This window comes from Pinus tabuliformis, chromosome 6, assembly GCF_031772625.1.
Source record: "Pinus tabuliformis cultivar Carrire ecotype Pingquan chromosome 6, CPIR1, whole genome shotgun sequence".
NCBI lineage: Eukaryota > Viridiplantae > Streptophyta > Pinopsida > Pinales > Pinaceae > Pinus > Pinus tabuliformis.
The window spans coordinates 1904107648-1904125322 of NC_142292.1; the positions used below are offsets into that span (position 1 = coordinate 1904107648).

A 17675-nucleotide genomic window follows, 5' to 3' on the forward strand; every position below is an offset into this window, starting at 1 on the left:
ACGGTGTTGGAAACGGATCGTTAACGTAGGCATCATTGAGCTTCCTGAGATCCATGCAGATGCGAATCTAACCCTTCTGTTTCTTTTCTTGCACAACCATTGGACTTACCCAGTCAGACTCCTCGACTGGTTCAATGATTCCTGCTGCCAGCATCTTGTCCAGTTCGTTGCCGACCTTTACTTTATATTTTGGATTCAATCGGTAGGGTCGCTGCTTTACTGGTTTTTCATCTGGCTTCAATGTTATCTTCATCATTCCCAAGTCTCCTAGGATCCCTTTTAGCTTCGTGATTTTTGTTGGGAACAAATCGCGATATTCCCGAAGCAATTTGACGACCTTCTCCACTGTGGCGTCGTCCCAATAGTCCCCAAGCATTGCATACTTCGGCTCCTCTTCGGTTCCGATATTGACTTGTTTCGTTTTCAATGGTGCTGTGATATCAGGATCTTTGATTTCAGGTCCGTGCACCTCATGGCTCCCCTCCGATTCCGGAATATTGACGTTTCATGGATCGTCCTCATCATCTTCTACCTGGACATTATAGCATTCGAGGGCCTGGCTTAGCTGCCGTGACTAGTCAGGTTGCACAGTTTCTTTTGGTTCTAGTGGCATCTTGAAAATGGCGGCCTTTACCAGCTGTAATGCTTCGTCCACGGGATCCATCCATTGATCTTCGAAGAGGAATGTCGACAAAAACCCTTCGTGCAAGATATCCCACTTGCCTGTGTCGTGTCGGAGCTCCGCTTCAGTATACTAGTTTCTGGGAATGACGTCCAGGGTGTGAATAAGTGCACCCATTCTAGCTGAGGTTCCTCTCCATAGGCTTTGATCCATCTGGTAAGGCGTAATTTTGGCTTCCCAAATCTGATCTTCATCATACGCCTGCAGGCATGCCAATCTTCGAAAGTCCCTTCATGTGTTCCCCACCATCGCGCGCAACGCCCACCTCATCACATCAAACTGTTGGTGCTCTGGTACTGCGATTTCAAATTTGGTTATGAATTCATCTATTATTGTCAGCCCATCATACGTCGGCAATTCGCGATCTTAGGCCCTCACGCAGTACAAAGAGTTAGTCACCATGTTGCAATGTAGCGTGGTCACTCCATTCAACTTGTTACGCCACTGCTCGTATTCCTTATCTGAATCGGAAGTGCAGGATTCTCCATAGCCTCGTGATATTATTCTATCCTCCATTGTCTTGACCCATTCTCACCTTTGTGCAGACATTCTATAGCTACAATCTACGTCATCGTCGCTTTCTCTGTCACGCATAGGTTCAATGTAGTGTGGTCCTTTAGCTGGATCTAACGGAATGACTACACGGAGTGACTTTGTTTCCAATACCATTGTCCACTTTTTTAAATTAATAACCTCGTTCATGTTAGTGGCCCAGTCCATTCCTAACAATACAGGATAGGGTGTACTTTCATCCATGAGCTCAATAACTTCAAAGTCCGTCCGAGTACTGGCACCGTCAAAGGTCTACCATAACTCCTTGCAACCTTCCCATGGGCAGCACCTTCTGCTGATTTGCCATCTGCAGTTGGATAGGGGACCATTGTAGCGTAGGCTTACCCACCCCTACGTCTTCCTTACTTAAGCTCCTTTTATCTGCTCCTGTGGCCGTGCCACTTCTCAGTACCATGTTGACTTTGGGATCTTCCTCGTGGAGTTCGGACCTCATCATTTGCACGTTCTGGGTTTTTGTTGGTTGCACTGCCCTTTTTTCATGAATTTGTGCTATTAGTGTAGGACAATCTATCAGCTCATGATTGAATTTCTCATAATAACAGCACGGAATTCTGGTGGGGTTGGTACAATCCCACGCGTAATGTCCTGGACCTCCGCAGTTGTAGCAAATTAGCTATCCAAAACCCCTTCCTGGCCCCATTCCACCCCATCCTTGTCCACGGCCCTGGAACCCACCGTGCGTGATCGCCGCGGATGGATCCTAACCTCGCACCTCAGTCTGCATTATGTAAGCAGGTGACTAGTCCATTAATAATTGGTAGCTACGACATTCCCTTTCCTCGTGGCCCACTGATCTGCAAAAGTTGCAAAATAGCTGCTGGGTGTCTGGTTGTATTTTGGCAATAGATGACAGTTATCAGTGTTGTGCTTTCCTCCCACCTGACAGATTGCGCACCAGAGCGAGGTTGTTGGGCTCGGCCCTGCCTGTGCCTCTGGTTGCAATGGTATTGGTCCTCTCGTTGCCACATAATTTACTGAGACCGGGCAGTGATCTTTATCGTGTGCTTGACTCATGCATTTTATACACCATACTTCCTCCTGGACTTCTGGTTGCGGTGCATGTTATTGTTTTAACTTCTTCATTTCCAAACACAAATTTTGGATCTGCGCTCGGATTTGCTGAACTCCCAACCCTAGGTCTTATAACGAAGTTTCATGCAACCTCATCATTGTCTCTAATGCTTCAGCCTGGGTTGAGATCTTTTGTTGTGACAAAGCCGTCCTCAGATGTGCTGTTAAGGATGCCATAAACCAAGCACAGTGTTGCGCATCCGTCAATGTCATGTTAGCCTCGCGAATAGTACTTTTCAGTCTTTGGTCCAGATCCCACGGTGTTTCACCAGGCATAATCGCGATCTCCTTGAACCCTATGATCGACTGTGTTTCTGACTTCGGCCGGCTAAACTCTTTCTTTAGCTCGGTCTAGATTTCTGCTGTCCCCGTTGTTGGGTGATCGCTTGAGTACTTTATGTACCATGTTAGTGCTCGATACTACAGCGCGCTGACTAAGGTAACCTTTCTAATATTATCATCTGCAATTCGCTATGCATTCCATACTAATGTTAACACAAACTAGAATTGTTCCAGGTCTGCGCCTCCTACTCCTTTGAATATTGGTAGCTGGATCATGCTCGCCATTGTTACCCTTGTCAATGTACTCGGAGCTACTACTGTTCTTGGTTCCTTTGATGCTTCAAGTCCCCGTGTTTCACATTAGACACCCCTTCGGTAGATCCTGGTCCCGACAACAAAACCATTTGTTGGCTTATATGGACGTGACCCAGGTTCGGAAGAATTATTTAGCCAAACAAATCCCGCAGCTACTGGCCCTTTCGGCAACATCCCTCGAAGCGTGGACTGAGGTCTCACCCAAGGTAGCAGGCGAGGGTGCTGGAACCAAGTTTCCACACCCTTGGGATGTCTAGGTGTGGTTTAGATGTTTCGCGCACCTTTCTACAGCCTCACGCTCCTCTATATTCGCACAGATTCAGACCCAGAATAATTTTAACTTTCTATTATCGCTCTGTTACAGATCTAATATATTTGATGAAGTAATGTAAACCAGGTCTACTTAGAAGGGTCTTTAAGCAAACATTTAACAGATTTAACTAGTTCGCACACTTAGAATAAACTTAGATTCACATACATCTATACCATAAGCATATGCACATAGATCAAACAATTATATTAACCATACACAAAGTCAGATCCACGATAACTCAGATTGTAACACAGAAATTGCAGAAGAAACTTATCTTTATTTTCACTTTATCACTACTACATCCAGATCCACCCTGTACACTCAGCTGTAGGGATCTGTACACACAACTGCGGACTCTTCTAGGCCTCTGCGCACGCAGCTGCAAAGCCTCTATCTACTACCCAAACCCTTGACTCAGACTTACAGACGCTTTCAGACTATTCTCCTCAAAAACCCATTACAATTCAGATCCAAGATCATACCCAAAAAGAACTGCCTTTCCCTCATAGAGCCGCGCTCTATTTATACCTTCCTATGGTCTGCGGACCGACTTACTTCCTATTATTCTATATTATTTCTTGGGCAGACAACCCTTTGACTCGACCTTTTACATTTCACGCTCCACATATTTCGGAGGTTTACAATATTTTTATCCTACTTTCTAGGCTATCAGACCCAAAATTGTTACGCGGGACCTCTGCTACCCAACAATGAGGGCATGAAAACTAGGGAGTGTCAAGGTGTGCAAGGAATTCCAGGAAGTGATAACATATGCTAGAATGTTCCAAGGCATGTTAGTCATTCCAAGACATGCCAAGTGCTAAGGCATGCCAAGAGGTGTCAGGTGCTAGGCTGTGGCGCCAATGCATGCTAGGGGGTGCCAGGGAAACACAAGGGAGGACTAGTTTCAATTGCATGTAAATGAATGAATAAGAGTGTGTGATAGGGAGTGTTAGCAAGTTCTGTGTGTGCTAAGGAGGCATTGACAAGGTATGTTAGTTAGTGTCAGGGAAACACAAGGAAGGACTAGTTTCAATTGCATGGAAATGAATGAATAATAGTGTATGATAGGGAGTGTTAGCAAGCTCTGGGTGTGCTAAGGAGGCATCTTTGGAAAAATTTTGGGAGGGTTTGGAGAAATTTTTGTGTTTTGGTGCAGACTTGCAATTTTTTGGCAATTTTTTGTTTAGTAGCACAACGAGCTCATGCTTTGCTTCTTCCTCAGGGCTCCGAATGATGTAAAATCAGCATTTTTGGAAAGCGTATGACCCCATATCAAACCCCATTTTCCCACTTTCCTAGTATGGGGCTTAGGTTTTGAGAAATTTGCAAAAAGGAGGCCACAAATCACCTTTCTGGCCCTCTCTTTCCATTTCGTTGCACACCTGGAGACACCTTGGGAGAATGGCCATATCTTAGCCAAAAATTGGTCATTTTGAGTGAAACAACACTCTAAATACATATACACACCCATATTTCCAGAAAAGGCTTCTGATCTGGATTTGGGCTTTAGCCAGGCACTAAAAAATGGCCTCCAATAGCTCGTTGTACACCTGGAAATTTCTGAGATTTTTCTAAAATTTTCATTGTGTAATTTTTTGTAATTCCTATTTTGACTCTGGTAAAAGTCAAAAGGGTGAAGTAGATGAATGTGAGGGGTAAAATTAAATATAAATAATGGGTGGTTAGTATTTATAAGTTGTTTTGATGTAAATTTGACCTCATTTATGAGAGAGGTTGGAGTCAAAGTTAATTGTAGAAGTCATTTTTAACTTCCTTAGACATTAGGGTTTGGTTAGAACACCTCATGGAACAGTTCCTAGAGTCATTGATTCAACCCCTAAGAGTGGGGAGATGTTGTTTTGGTCTTTATGTATCAGTTTCTCAGTGATAGAATGGGTTGGATTTCAGAGGAGAGAACTATTGTAGCTTGTACTTGGACATTTTCTGGAAATCAAAGGACATAATTTGCAACTATTATCTAGGAATTCATGTGCAGTAAGTTTGTGATGTTATTTTTTCTCTGTTATAGCTTTATATGAAATATATTAATCTTCTCTTTCCATTCATCAATCATTCAATGGTTTTCCTTACATTTTATAAACATAATTCTTTGCATAAAACTTTGTTTTGATGGAAAAATCATTATGTGTTACTTTATTTCTTGCTAAATGGATTCATGTTTCATGCTCATTAATACTTTTTTATTCTTCTAAACACTACACTACATCGAAAAACCGTAATATCCATCACAAAAGTAATGCTACCTTTCTCCTTTTTTTATTTTTTGTTGTAACCCTTTGATCCTCTGACCTAGCTACCTGGTTTTTCTCCCTTATCCAGCAACAAAACCCTAAATTTTCCAAAACCCACTTGAACCTAGCTATCTAGCCTAAAATCCTTTACATTCCAGTAATATATTTGTTGTGATTTCATAGAGAGATCCCTTTCTAGTTTGGTAGGACTAGATACCAAACTAAAAGCTTGGTTTGTGATTACCTCTGTCGATCTCCTCATCAGCCTGGGGCATTGTCGAGGATAATAGAGGGCATGAAAACTAGGGAGTGCCAAGGTGTTCTAGTGAATGTAATGTTCCCAAGTCATGGAAAAATGTAATGCTAGTTGTAAGGTCATGACTGCCAAGGTGTGTTAGGGAATGCTAGGTCATGCTAACATGTGCCAGATAGTACGAAGACATGTCAAACAAGATAAGACATGCCAAGTTCGAAGGCATGCCAAGATGTACAAGGGTGTGACAATGCATGCTAGGGACTGTCAAGGGAACAAAAGGGAGGAACAAGTTAAACTACAAGTAAATAAGCACATAATAGGGTTAATAAGTCATCAATTTACCTTTTCCATGAGGGTCATGCTAGGAAAACCAACACTAGGTGCCAAGTGCCAAGTGTCAATGCATTCTAAGTGCCAAATCTTCCTTCGTTTCTTCTCATCTAGTTTCCAATAATTGATCTCAAATAAATTTAATATTAAGCCATGCCAAATCATACCAAGTCATCTCAACGCATGCCAAACATGCTAATACTTGCCAAGTGCCAATGTGCGTCAGGGAGTGTGATGCATGCTATGAAGTGGAAGAGAATATTGAAGAGTGCTAATGTGTGCTAGAGAGTGCCAATGCATGTTGAGGAGTGTTAGGGAGTACTAGGACAACACAAGGGAGAACTAGGTAAAAATGCATAGAAGTGAATGAATATAAGGGTGCGTCGAGGAGTGTTAATGAGTGCTAGCTGTCATGCCAAGGAGGGAGTGACAACGTATGCTAAGCATGGGTAAGGAACACCAGGTAATATCACGGAATGTTATGAAGTTCTAGAGTGTGCTAGGTATTTCTGGAGTGTGCTAGCATGTGCCAAATAGTGCCAAGGCATTCCAGGTGCTAAGACATGCTAGGATGTGCATGGTGCCATAGTATGCTAATATGCGTCAAGGAGTTTCAAGGCAACAAAAGGAATAAACAAGCTAAAGTGAAAGGAAATGAACACATAAGAGGGTTAATAAGTCGGGACTTTATCTTTTTCAAAAGGGGCATGCTAGGCACCCTTATAGTATGTTCCAATACATGCCAAGTGCCAATGTGTGCCAAGTTCTAATGTTTTTCAATGCAATATTTTGCCAAGGTGTTCCAGGGCATGCCAACACATGATAGGGGAGTGTTATGCTATGCTAGGGCATGCCAACATGTGCTTGGGCATCCTACTCATGGCAAGATGTTCTAGGTACAAATATGTTCCAAGACATGCGAGGTGCCAAGGAATGTTAGTGTACTGTTCCAAAGCATGTTAAGGTGTGCCATGAGTGTTGAGGAGTGCTAGGTCTCTCTCATTAATAGAATTGATAGAGCTTGATTATGTATTAAATAATATAGTTCCTACACACACTAGTGGAACTTTATTTAAAGGAAATTTGCTAGATAATAAACCTAATAGAGATGAATCATGTGTTGAATCATAGGAAAACTATATTCTTATGACTTGAGGGAAATGATACACACTAATTAATTCTTTACAAATTGACTGACTATTATAACCACTATGACCTTGGACATATAATAAAAAAGACTCCACAACAATGGTCTTAAATTGTTATCTTTCGACAAAAAATATAGTAACAAGTACATAGCTTCATCAAAAACTCATTGGAATGATCAATGATGACAAACATTTTTTGACCGTCACCAAAAGTAACCAAAAAGAGCATTGGTGAGGGTCAATAAAATATCGTCACTAGAGGTGTCACCAAAAAGAGAATTAGTGATGGGCCTTTAATGACCCTCACCAAAAGTGTCACCAAAGAGAAAATTAGTGACGAGCCTTTAACGACCCTCACCAAAAGTGTCATTGAAAATGGATTTGGTGACAAACCTTAAAGGACCATCACTATATACACTTATAACAATGATTTTTTAAAGACTGTCACCATATGCAACATTGGTGATGAACCTTAAAGGTTTGTCACAGGCATGAAGCATCATAAAAAACTCATTAGAATGATCAATGATGACAAACATTTATTGGCCATCACCAAAAGTAACCAAAAATATCATTGGTGGCAGTCAATAAAATATCGTCACTAGAAGTGTCACCAAAGAGAGAATTAGTGATGGGCATTTAACGACCCTCACCAAAAGTGTCACCAAAGAGATAATTAGTGACGAGCCTTTAACGAATCTCACCAAAAGTGTCATTGAAAATGGCTTTGGTGACAAACCTTAAAGGACCATCACTATATACACTTACAACAACACTTTTTTAAAGACCGTCACTAATTGCACATTGGTGACGGACCTTAAAGGTCCGTCATAGGCATGACCCTCACCAATGACCTTTTTTCTTGTAGTGGATTTTGCATATATTGATCGAGTTGATGGAAATCTAGCGTTAAAACAAGGAATTCACTTTGTTTCACGGATGGATCTAGGATTATATTTCGCTTATCAGGCACAGGTTCAGCTGACACGACAATTAGACTTTATGTGGAACAATATGAGCCAGATGTTTCTAAACATGATGTGGATGCACAAACAACATTGAAGCCTTTAATTTCTATTGATTTGTCAATATCAAAGCTTAAGGAGTTCACTGGACGTGAAAAACCCACAGTCATTACATGAAACAACATAATGTGTTTGAGTTATATTCCAAAGGATTAAAATTGTGTCATTATTATTTCCAGTGCAGGATCGACGAAATTTTGGCTTTGCAACCGAGGCTAATCCTTCCAAGACTTCTTCAGGTGTTGCCTCCAAGAAAGCAAAAGATATTTCCAAAGTGTCATTAGTTTTTGGGTATGATAGTGATGGAGAATCATAACTAGACGTGGCATTATTTGAATATTTATGGGAACCGATGGCAAAGCCATGAAATCGGCAGCGCTGAGTTTTTGAAGGGGATAGATGGCAGCATTCAAATTTTCCAATGGACAAGTGGTAGAGCTGAAATCAGCAGTTGCTAAAAAATTCCAGGTTTCAAGCGATGACATCTTCAACAGTTCCAGTTCAAAGATTGCAACAAATCTATTTTGATGAGGTCTAATTAAATTATTTAGTTATGATTTTAATTTATGTAATTTGACCGTAGCACATATTTGGTTTTCTTCTTATTTTTATTATTTTGATTCCTATGTTTAGGAAATCATAATTAGTATGTAATATTATAAATAGGATTAGTTTTAAGGTGTAATGGTTTGATTTTAGCAGCAGAGAGAGGCTGCTTGGAACTGTGCAAAGTTTTATTGAATATCATATTAATAAAGCAGTTTTTTCGCCCTTTGGACCTGGGATCCATCACGGTGTTATTGTTCAGTATGTTTTTCCTATAATTCACTTACATATTTTGTTTTCTCTGCCTTGTTACAACATTATCTAAGAGATATGTTAGAAATCCATCCCCTATGGTGCTCCTTTCATGATGATTTTGCTGTTACATGTAATGGTTGTCTTTGCAGAATTCATCCTTTGCTAGATGCTCTGTTGAGCAACCTTGTGTTTCTCTTTCGTCTAACGCTGCTACTGTAGATCCATCCCCTATTTGATGCCTGCAGGGCAGAGGCTTTCTCCCCTCTATTCTTCTCACATTTGCAATCTTCTATCTGGCTGAACATGGCACTTAATTTGCCCCAAGTTTGCCAGTAGAAACTGGCATTGACTCCATAGCCCAATCGTCCTTTCTCTTGCTGTTTCGACCCAAAACCTTTCAAACAAATCCCACACTCCATAGCTAGCCTAAAATTTCATTTATTGCAGCCACATCTTGTTGGCAAAGTGAGAGACCTCTCTGGTCTGGTAGGGCTAGATGCCAGACCTAAAGCTTGGTTTGTGGTTACCTCGGAATTGCCTTTTCTCAACCTTGAGGTACATTATGAGTGATAACATATTGGCGCCATTGCCGGGGACGAGGTGACATATCTTCTCCGGGAAATATCATTCAAGTTGCAGATCTGGTTGCTGATGATGGACATTAGTTAGACACATATGAAGGCTGAAATAATCTACCTGACGACTCCATTGTTCAAAATCCGAAGCTTCAAAGTTCAGAGTGACTTCACTGCCAATGAATCTAGAATCCAGATTTTAGAACATTGATGGTAATCACCAATGACAGGGTATGTGGCAAACCCTGTGTGTTGTGAAGCTTTCAAAGAAGTTATAGACCAATTAGTAGCTATTGAAATAGATGAAGTATTTTTCATTACCGTGCTTCAATGTTTGAGATCCCTAAAGTTTCCTCCTAAAGCTAAAACTGGTTTCTTTGAGTTAGTTGTTGAAAATTTTGAGAAGGAGATTCAGTATTTAAATGATCAGATCCAATCATATGAATTCTGAGATCCCAAAAAGTTCTTCGAAACTCTCCCTCCCTCAAAACAAGAAACAATAGGGCTGCTCGTGGATGTTTGCAATGACAGTTTGCAGTTTGAGGTCTGTATTGAGGAGTTGGGGCAGCAAATAGAGTTTGGTTTCTTTGACCTTATTGTCGCATATATGGAGTATTTTTTCAATTTGAATGATAAGTCAGATCGTCTTTCACATTAGCCAAATTCAGTTTGTGCATGGATGTTTGTCAGCATTTACATTTGCATCTTGGTTCAAGCACTTCCAAGCAGCATCCTTGTCACAGTTACTTGATTGGTTGATCTGGCATTATAGCATTACTTGATCTATCAATTTTGCAATAAAGTAGGGTAGGTTTGTGTATAAATAAGCTGCCCAAGGCAACATTTCAGTTTCCGGTATTTGTCTATGTACAGGTTGTAGTATGTATATGGTTTTTTGAATTGCTATGAGTTGTTTTGGGTTTGCAGTTGCTGACGTATTTCCCTATGGATGAGGCACTTGGTCTACGGTGTTCTTGACACCTCCAAGGAGGTGCCATCCCCAATAAAGCCAATGTTAGTTCCAGTCTTCGTAGCCTATCACCATGGATCAACATGGGCTCTTACTAGGTTTGGTTTGGTTAGATGTTTTGCACATGGTATTCAACATAAAACATGTCATAAGCATGTTTATCAGAAACATCTCGGAAAGAGCTTTCCAACAGTATATCACACTCCCAAAACCAGCTCCCTGATCAGAAGATATGACCGAATGAACGATTGACTCATAGATCTCCCCATGCAACTATTTATGTGTTTAATGATCCCGAGGAAACTAAGAGATGTCAGTGGTTGGACTGTGATAGAGAAGGAGAGAACATAGCATTTGAGGCCTATAACTATGCTGCTAATCCTCATCTCAACATATGGCGAGCTCGTTTCTCTGATTTGATTGAAAGAGATATTCTGTGCAAAGGACACTGTACATTGCTGACCGTGATATTGCGGGTGAAAGGTTGGTTTATAGCCGCTGGTCCCATGTTTCTAGAGATGGATTACACTTTCTACAATTGTGGTTTGGCATTAAAGACTTTCTGATAATTGCTCCACAAAGTATGAGTGAAGTTGTCCTTGATGCACCCGAGGCCACCAAGCTTCTAAGTGCTATTGCAATTTCTTTGTCAAACTGTGACAGTTCTATTAGGATATAACCATCATTTGTACCAGTGCATGATCCAACTCGCAAGGCATATAGAGGCATTCATAACATTGATACAACACTGACTCAAAGGTTTGAAGCAAATCGCATTGGGAGCCAGGTTCCAGTAAAATTGATGCATTTGGAAGGTCTCTATGAGCTCTTTATGTCAAAATTGGCATTGTTTCATCTGATTCTTTTGCAGCAATTATCCAAGTGCACTACACAATGGGACTGTCATATAGGACACATATGTCGGGACATGAACTTGAACACCATGAGGAGAATGAATCTCAATATACAGAAATTAGAGTTATCATGTAAAGTGGTTTATTCGACAACAAACAATGGGATGATGACTTCCCTTGGTCTGAGTGGTACTCTGCAGAAAATCCAGTTAAAGGATTTGAGTTAATCACCATATGGTTAGATAACGTGGTTGAAAGTTCTGTTGAGATGGCTAAATTTGAAAATGCCTCTATACTTGAAGCCGATAAGTGGCTTCTTGTGCCCATAACTATCATGGATGGGAACAATTTTATTTAAAATAATCCAGTTGGATTTGCATCAAGATTGTGTGCTTTGGTGGAAGCAGTTTGCATTTCATTCGAGGGACAATTTGTGGAGGATTTTCTTACAGCTGAAAATCCACGCACTCAAAGTGTAACAACGTCAGCTATTGTTCCTTCACCTATTGTTCTTGATTGAGTACTTAAAGATATTTTCCATGAAAGCCCAACTCAGCTCCAAATCTCAACGCCCTTGCATCAACAACACACACGAGTCAAAATTTGAAGTCAAGTCAAACAAAAAATTGAAAGTCAAGTTAATCTGGAGTGTGGTGTTGCGCTCCTAACTGTGGTGTTGTGCTTCTAGACTATGGCACTGCGCGTAGGGCCATTCTAAAAAACAAAGTTCTGTAGGTGCTCGCTTGGCCTCGCATTGCTCTTTCGCTCACGCTAGCTCTAATCCAAGAATTCTACTAGACAATGAGTTGGGTAGGACACCTCCCATGGGGTGCAACACGTGGAATCATTTTGGTTACGACATGAGTGAGATATTATGCTAGGATATATTTTGCATATTACTGCTATTTTATCTACCCAATTTGATTCCTTATTCTGGGTACATTCCTGTTAAGCGTGAAGATTTTACTGTAGCTTCAGTGGAGTATGAACCTCTTCCAGAAGGGGACAGGATTTGCCCTGAGAAACATGTGAATATCTATTCCAAAATATTTTTTTTGAATAGATAACACCCCTCATGAAGCTAGGAAATTAAAGGCCTATTACAAAGTCAGATGTTTGGAAGCTCGATACATGGGATCAGACTGAGAATATTTATAATAATTTCTAGTGATGTTGGGAACAAGAAAGTACCAAACAAAAACCATGGCTATTAAGGGCATTGAATTGCAGTCTCAGAGGACGATTATGGTTTGGAGGTTTATTCAAGATTGGATATGACGCTTCAAAATTTGTTGGTCCTAGGTGGAGATGGACGCATAAGGAAGCTGCTCAGATCGTCATAAAAAATAGCAGCAGGCCATGGAGTAGGAAAAATTCTTGTTGGCAAGGATGGGCTAATGTCAACACCTGCAGTGTCTGCAGTTATCTGGGAACATAAGACTAATGGGGGTTTTATTATGAGTGCAAGCCAAAATCCTAGAGGACCAAAAAATGACAGGGGTATCAAATTTAATTACGACAGTGGACAACCTACACCTGAATCTATTACCGACAAGATATATGGCAACACTCTGTCTATTTTGGAAATCAAGATGGCAAACATTTCAGATGTGGATTCGTCTAGATTGGGAGTTACCAAGTTTGGAAGTTTTACTGTTGAAGTTGTTGATCCTATTTTTGATTATAAGGAGCTACTATAGAGTGTCTTTGATTTTGAACTTATAAAGACCTTCATAACACGGCTAGATTTCAGGTTCAAATTCGATGCTATGCATGCCATAACTGGTGCCTAGGCAAAGCCTATATTTGTGGTTCAACTCAGAGCAAATGTAGATTCTATATCCAATGGAATTCCTTTAGAGGATTTTGGGAATGGACATCCAGACCCCAACCTAACGTGTGCTAAGGAGTTGGTAACTATTATGTATAGTGTAGACGCACCAGGTTTTGGAGTTGCCAGTGATGGAGATGGTGACCGAAACATGATTCTTGGAAAAAGATTCTTTTTTATACCTTCAAATGCAGTAGCTATGATTGTAGCTAATGCTCAAGAAACAATTCCATACTTCAAGAATGGACCAAAGGGTCTGGCAAGGTCCATGCCAACAAGAGGTGCCCTTGACCTTGTAGCAAAGAAACTAAACCTTCCATTTTTTTTAGGTCCCCACTAGTTGGAAATTCTTTGTCAATCTCATGGATGCATGGAAACTTTCAATATGTGGGGAAGAAAGCTTTAGAATTGGTTCTGATCACATTCGTGAGAAAGATGGAATCTGGGCTGTATTAGCTTGGCTTTCAATTATCGCTTATAAAATAAATAAAAAAATTGGTGAAAAGCTGGTATCTGTCACAGATATTGCTAAAGAACATTGGGAAACCTATGGTCGTAACTTCTTTTCTCGTTATGGTTATGAGGAATGTGAATTAGAAGGAGCTAACAAAATGGTTAAACATCTATGTGGTTTGATTTCTAACATCAAAGGAGGAGAGAAGTACGGAAACTACACGATCCAGTTTGTAGACGATTTTGCATACACTGATCGAGTTGATGGAAGTCTAGCGTTAAAACAAGGAATTCGCTTTGTTTTCACGGATGGATCTAGGATTATATTTCGCTTATCAGGCACAGGTTCAGCTGGAGCGACAATTAGGCTTTATGTGGAACAATATGAGCCAGATGTTTCTAAACATGATGTGGATGCACAAACAACATTGCGGCCTTTAATTGATGTTGCTTTGTCAATATCAAAGCTTAAGGAGTTCACTGGATTTGAAAAAACCACAGTCATTACATGAAACAACATAATGTGTTTGAGTTATATTCCAAGGGATTAAAATTGTGTCATTATTATTTCCAGTGTAGGATCAACGAAAGTTTGGCTTTGCAACCGAGGCTGCTCCTTCCAAGACTTCTTCAAGTGCTACCTCCAAGAAAGCAAAAGATATTTCCAAAGTGTCATTAGTTTTTGGATATGATAGTGATGGAGAATCATAACTAAACGTCGCATTATTCGAATATTTCTAGAACCGATGGCAAATGTTTTAGCCATGAAATCAGCAGTGCTAAGTTTTTGAAGGGGATAGATGGCAACGTTCAAATTTTCCAATGAACAGGTGGCAGAGCTGAAATCAGTAGTTGTTAAAACATTCCAGGTTTCAAGCGATGACATCTTCAGCAGTTCCAGTTCAAAGATTGCAGCAAATCTATTTTGATGAGGTCTAATTAAATTATTTAGTTATGATTTTAATTTATGTAATTTGACGGTAGCACATATTTGGTTTTCTTTTTTATTTTTATTATTTTGATTCCTATGTTTAGGAAATCATAATTAGTATGTAATTTTATAAATAGGATTAGTTTTAAGGTGTAATGGTTCGATTTTAGCAACAGAGAGAGGCTGCTTAGAACTGTGCAAAGTTTTATTGAATATCATGTTAATAAATTAGTTTTTTTGCCCTTTGGACCTGGGATCTATCACGGTGTTATTGTTCAGTATGTTTTTCCTATAATTCACTTACATATTTTGTTTTTTCTACCTTGTTACAACATTATCTAAGAGATATGTTAGGAATCCATCCCCTATGATGTTCCTTTCATGATGATTTTGCTGTTAGATGTAATGGTTGTCTTTGTAGAATACATCCTTTGCTAGATGCTCTGTTGAGCAACCTCGTGTTTCTCTTTCATCTAATGCTGCTACTGTAGATCCATCCCCTGTTTGATGCCTGCAGGGCAAAGGCTTTCTCCCCTCTATTCTTCTCACATTTGCAATATTCTATTTGGCTAAACATGGCACTTAATTTGCCCCAAGTTTGCCGGCAGAACCTGGCATTGACTCCATAGCCCAATCATCCTTTCTCTCACTGTTTCGACCCAAAGCCTTTCAAACAAATCCCTCACTCCATAGCTAGCCTAAAATTTCATTTATTGCAGCCACATCTTGTTGGAAAAGAGAGAGCCCTCTCTGGTCTGGCAGGGCTAGATGCCAGACTTAAATCTTGGTCTGTGGTTACCTTGGAATTTCATTTTCTCAGCCTTGAGGTACATTCTGAGTGATAACACCTCCTAGAGATTCCTTCATGCTCGAAGAGCGTTATCTATAGGAATAAGAGTATTGACAAACTCATAACCATTCCCACAATAGGAGAATAGCTAACCATTACTAAGGAAAGCCTAGATATTTTATTTAGATCCTATAGCAAGGCAAGCCTACAACTTCCTCCATGCCTAGAGGTTGTGATGATTAACAATAACAATATTGACAAACATGAGGCTAAACAATTTAATGACAAACAATAGTAACTAGACTAGATCAACATCTTATCTATAAGAATATTAGTATTGAAAAACTGAGAACCATTTCCATAATAGAAAAATGCCCACACACCGAACCCAAAAAACATAACACAAGGTGGGAAAGACATTGAAGAAAATGTGTTGGAAGAAACCATAGACCCTCACTTAATGAAAAACTTTATAACTCCCACCAACTGCGACAAGTGGCAGCTTACAAAGGACATGTGTCATAAGGTTGAATATGTGGTGTCCACATCGATTTCCAGCGTGTAAGGGAGGGCTCCTACAACTTCTTTCACGCCGAAAGGTTGTGATGATTAGAAATAACAATATTGACAAACATGAGGCTCAAAAATTTAATGACAAACAACATCAACTAGACCATATTAACACCTTATATATAGGAATACCAGTGTTGAAAAACTCAAAACCATTTCGGCAATATAGTTGATAGACTCAAAACCATTCCCACAATAAATTTGACAAAATCATAACCATTGCCACAATAGGAGAATCACTAACCATTACTAAGGCAAGTATACAACTTCTATTGAGCTACTAAATTCCTTTAGCAAGGCAAGCCTACAAATTCCTCCATGCCTAGAGATTGTGATGATTATGAATAACAATAATGACAAACATGAGGTAAAAAATTAATTCAAATAACAGTAACTACCAGATCATCATCTTAACCAGAAAAGGAACGAGGTGTCACTTTTTTTAGTTGAAATTCCTCCTAGAGCTTCCTTCATGTCTGAAGAGTGTTATCTATAGGAATAACAATAGTATTAACAAACTCAAACCACTCCCTATAGATATTCTATTGAGCTTCTATTGAATATCATGGAACTAAACAATATTGACAAACATGAGGCTAAACAATTTAAGTCAAATAACAATTTATAAAAAATAACTAAACCAAATCAACATCATAACAAAAAATATCACTTTGTTTAGTTGAAATTCCTCCTATAATGCATAAAACATTTTATCCAAAACATATATTGATATAATTGAAGACATACAACCAATTCTAGGTCAATTTCAACACACTCGCAGTAGTTTTCCAAGTACAAATACAATCATGGTATTTTAAGTGTAAAAACAAGTTATCAAAATGACAGTCACTGATATATTTGAAGACATACAACAAATTCCTTCTATTGATTTGATTTTTCAAGGATACTGTAAAAAAGGCATATGTATGAAAATCTCTTAAGATGCTACTAACATACATGTTGATAATTTCATGTAATAAAGCAAAAATATTTTTGGCTTGTATGAAAGCATAATTTTCAATTATTCTTAACTAAATGCATGCAATAATTTTGTAGGTAGTTTCATTTATGGCAAGTGTTAGTTGTGTTTCTTGTAAAAGGAGAAGTGGTAGGAGAGCGACCAGGGGTGCCCAGCTACGATGCCCTTCATGAGATGAGGACAAGACAGGTGATGTGAATGGCAACAATGCTCCAAGCAATGTTGTTAAAGATGACCATGTGATTGAAGTTGATGTTTTCACACCGTCACCCATAGATCCACCGTCAACCACAGTCAAAGGGGAAAGTTCAACTTAAAATCTCAGCACTATAAGAGTTTGGAATAAAGAAGAAATGTTAGCTACAATTGATGACATAGAGGTTTAATGGATATTTAGTTCAGGCATCTGCAAATGAAGCATGGTATTCCTCCCTCATCAATACATTACTGGATAAATGGGTTCACTCATACAAAATGTAGAGGGCCTCTTATATTTATGACTGAAGAGGAGGAGGCTGAGGTGGTTGAGTGGTGTAAAGAGATGGCCCAATTGGGACATGGGTTGGAGTTGATACAACTAAAATCCACAGTTGCTCAAATCTGTCAAGGGAGGCCAAACCCATTCAAAGATGGGTTTCCTAGTAAGTCATGGTGTTTTGGGTTTAAAAAAA

General features: G+C 39.6%; 2 pseudogenes; both read left to right on the forward strand.

The window, feature by feature from the left end:
- Nucleotides 1–8367, forward strand: part of LOC149266804 (phosphoglucomutase, chloroplastic-like) — a 39504-nt pseudogene extending 31137 nt beyond the window's left edge.
- Nucleotides 8368–12653: 4286 nt separating this feature from the next.
- LOC149266806 (phosphoglucomutase, chloroplastic pseudogene) lies at nucleotides 12654–14246 on the forward strand (annotated as a pseudogene).
- The last annotated feature ends 3429 nt before the right edge of the window (nucleotides 14247–17675 follow it).